The sequence below is a fragment of the Anoplophora glabripennis genome, unplaced genomic scaffold (assembly GCF_000390285.2).
Source record: "Anoplophora glabripennis isolate ALB-LARVAE unplaced genomic scaffold, Agla_2.0 scaffold166, whole genome shotgun sequence".
NCBI classification, from domain to species: Eukaryota; Metazoa; Arthropoda; class Insecta; order Coleoptera; family Cerambycidae; genus Anoplophora; species Anoplophora glabripennis.
The window spans coordinates 743896-747948 of NW_019416519.1; the positions used below are offsets into that span (position 1 = coordinate 743896).

Genomic DNA, 4053 nt, shown 5'->3' on the forward strand with positions numbered 1-4053 from the left:
AGCTTTGCGCAGTGGCGATATCGTAACCAATGAGGTCAATCCGAGGTGCGATTATTGCTAGTTGAAAACTTTAACCAATACCCCGCCAAGTGCACGTGAAATACCGTGCGCTAAGGCAATTTTTGGAAACCCCTAAGGGGGTTTGTAAATAAATAAATAATAAAATCCGTTTATACAGGGTGTCCGGTAAGTACCTCCTAATCTCTCGGGAGTGTATAGGGGAGGTCAAAATAAAACTAGTCCTTCCTATAATTTCTTTTCCTAATGTGCCCCTAATGGTCAAAGGGGTACCTAGAAATTAACGTTTAGGGTTATAACTTTGAAACCACCCTGTATATTTTAATAAAATTTTCGTACGTTCTATTACACATGGAGCTCTACGATTTGATGCTAAAATCAACTTTTTGCTATTATCAGGTGTCCAGAAACGGACTGGCCCTATCACAATTTTTCGGGGGTCAAAGGGGTACCTAGAAATTAACGTTTAGGGTTATAACTTTGAAACCACCCTGTATATTTTAATAAAATTTTCGTAGGTTCTATATTACACATGGAGCTCTACGATTTGATGCTAAAATCAACTTTTTACTATTATCAGGTGTCCAGAAACGGACTGGCCCTATCACAATTTTTCTCAAAATTTTGACAGAAGTAATTTTATCAAACTGAAAATATTATTATTAGATACTCTGAAGGTTTTTCTTTAAAAATGGTACTCTTTATTTATTTCGAAAAAATGAACGGTTTGCGAGATAAATCGGTTTTGAAAAAAATTGGTAACAAATACAACAACAATTAAAATTTATTTTTTTACAATAAAATCATTCCCGCTAGTGCCAGCCTACAGATTCACCATAAACATTTACTGGTGGTGAATTAAGGGAATGAATAATGCCGTTTCTTGTAAAATCAACATCTATGACCAAAATACATCTACAAATTATTATTGCTCTTGTCTCCATGGAGTTCTTTTCTATTGTTTTCGTTGTTAGACCCTGTTGATTTTAAAGTACTTGTCAAAGGCGCGTGACAGAATAAAAATTCAATTTTATTGTGGTATTCGTTTTAAGCCGTTAGAAATAACATTTAAAAATGGAAGAATATTCCTGTGCAGAATATGCTGATATGCACCTAATTTATGGGGAAGCATTATGCAACTCCGTGGAGGCAAGAAGACTTTATGAGGAAAGGTTTCCGGGTCGACATTTGCCGAGTCCAAAAACTTTTGAAAGAGTTGATCGTAGTTTAAGAGAAACAGGTAAAAAAAAATAGTGAAAAACGTTAGTGAAACTAATTTCTTCCGAATCCTTTATTTAGGAAGCTTTTTGCCACGCCGTGGTGGAGCAGGAGCCCCGAGGAGAGTACGAGACCCTCATGTAGAGGAACAAATATTGGAAGACGTTGCTAATAATCCTTCAAATAGCATAAGGAAGCTTGCGGCGCAAAACAATGTTACAAAATGGGCTGTACATGAAACTCTGAAAGAACAATTGCTTTACCCGTACCACATCCAAAAAGTACATGCTATGTCTCCAGATGATTATCCAAAAAGACTTCAATACGCCAATTGGTTTTTACAGCATCATATTCGGAATCATAATTTTGGTACATCTATTTTGTTCACCGATGAAGCAGGTTTTACAAGAGACGGCATAATTAATTCGCATAATCTACATGTCTGGGATGAAGAAAACCCTCACGCTTTAGTTCAAACTCGCTACCAACAAAGGTTTATGGTGAATGTGTGGGCTGGCATTATCGGGAATCATTTGATTGGTCCATTTATTCTGGAGCAAAGACTTAATGGTGCTCTTTATTTGCAATTTTTAGAGGAAAATCTAAATATTTTGTTAGAAGAAGTGCCCCTTCAAATAAGAACTGAAATGTGGTACATGCATGACGGTGCACCACCCCACTTTGATCGTTTAGTACGTCAACATCTGACGAATGTTTTTGGTGATCGATGGATAGGTCGAGGCGGACCTGTATTATGGCCACCTAGGTCGCCCGACCTAAACCCATTAGACTTTTTTCTGTGGGGTCATTTAAAAAATAACGTTTATTCAACACCCGTAAATAGTAGAGAGGAACTTCTGCTGAGGCTAACACAGAACTGTGACCATCTCCGCAATAATCACGGAATATTATTTCAAGTGCACCGGGAAAACATTCGTAGGATTAGAAAGTGCATTGAAGTACGGGGTGCTCATTTTGAACATCTACCGAAGTAACATTTAGGTACCTTTGTTCATTGTTGAATGTTCTTTGTTGCATGTCTTGTAAGTAAGTTATTTTTCAAATGTTATTTTTAATTGGTCACTACTTGCTCATAAAGTATAGCCAACCCGTTCAAAGATTTCTGGACTTGATAAAGTTAAAGAAATTAAATGCATGAAATAATATGTAAAAAAAATAAATTTTAATTGTTGTTGTATTTGTTACCAATTTTTTTCAAAACCGATTTATCTCGCAAACCGTTCATTTTTTCGAAATAAATAAAGAGTACCATTTTTAAAGAAAAACCTTCAGAGTATCTAATAATAATATTTTCAGTTTGATAAAATTACTTCTGTCAAAATTTTGAGAAAAATTGTGATAGGGCCAGTCCGTTTCTGGACACCTGATAATAGCAAAAAGTTGATTTTAGCATCAAATCGTAGAGCTCCATGTGTAATACAACGTACGAAAATTTTATTAAAATATACAGGGTGGTTTCAAAGTTATAACCCTAAACGTTAATTTCTAGGTACCCCTTTGACCCCCCATAGCTCCGTTAAGGGGCACATTAGGAAAAAAAATTATAGGAAGGACTAGTTTTATTTTGACCTCCCCTATACACTCCCGAGAGATTAGGAGGTACTTACCGGACACCCTGTATAATATAATAGGAAATTAGGAACTTGGAAAGTACTTCAATCAAGTTCAAATAATCTTATAAGCTGCTGTTATATTACTAACAGATGTGAGTATCTGATTCAGCGACGACAATTAACGACGGGGGTTACTTGAAATTTAATTTATACAAACCTAAACCAAATTTTGATATTACTTACATCCTTCATTGTTATGTTTTTATTAATAAAAAGGTAAGTTAATAAGAAAATAATGTATAGAGGGGCTTTATGTTTCTGTCAGATTTATAAAATGGCGAACGTTGGTACTAATGTACCAAACGTGAGTAACAGTGACGAAAATTAAAGACGGGGGTTTTACACATCGAAATTTAATTTAAACTTAAACCAAATTTGGTATTACTTAACTCCTTCATTATGTTTTTATTAATAAAAAAGAGGAAGTTAATAAGAAAAGAGTTGTAGGAGGGGAACATTTTCATTCTGTAAGTTTATGTTCAAATAATTTTATAAAATGGTGAAAGTTCTTACTAATGTACTAAACGTGAGTAACAGATTCAGCGACGAAAGCGACACATAAAAATTTAATCTAAACCTATAACCTAAACCATATTTTGATATTACTTAATGTATGCCTAGAGTGGAAATAGTAACTTTTTCGAGTTCAACACTTTACTTATGTCTCGGAAACATGGGCGTAGGTAGGATTTTTGCTTGGGATGGGTCTTGAGGGTCAGCCGGCTAATCCGACCAAAAGGATATTACTGGACCGCTTTTTCTGGGGTGCTCGGAAACGAAGAATTTAATTAAATTACTCCCTTTAATTTTTATCATAGATGGTTGGCCAATTAGTAGGTAATCGAATATCTTGTATACGTTTTGTATTTCTACCTCAAAATCATAAACCAAACAAAGATACAGGGTGCTCCGAAAATAAGTGCAAACAGTTGGTATTTTACGTAATCTCAAAACACCTATTATAACAACTTATACATTTAGGTACACACAAAATCATTAAAATTCTGAAGCCTAAAAGAGTTTTTAACAGCCCTTATTGAGTACATTCTAGTCACTATAGAACTGATTTTATGTTTTTTTTATGTAGTTTTAAAAAGTTAACTATTTGATAATAAAAATCATTAAACATCGAAAAAAACGCATTCAGTGTTTTAAAACAATTTCATTCAAATCCCGACAAATT

General features: G+C 34.4%; 1 non-coding gene across 1 annotated transcript; it reads left to right on the top strand.

Annotated features, from left to right (window-relative positions):
• On the top strand, positions 1-141 carry LOC111691663. Its single transcript, XR_002763013.1, has one exon. It is a non-coding gene; the product is annotated as a U4 spliceosomal RNA (small nuclear RNA).
• Positions 142-4053: the final 3912 nt, after the last annotated feature.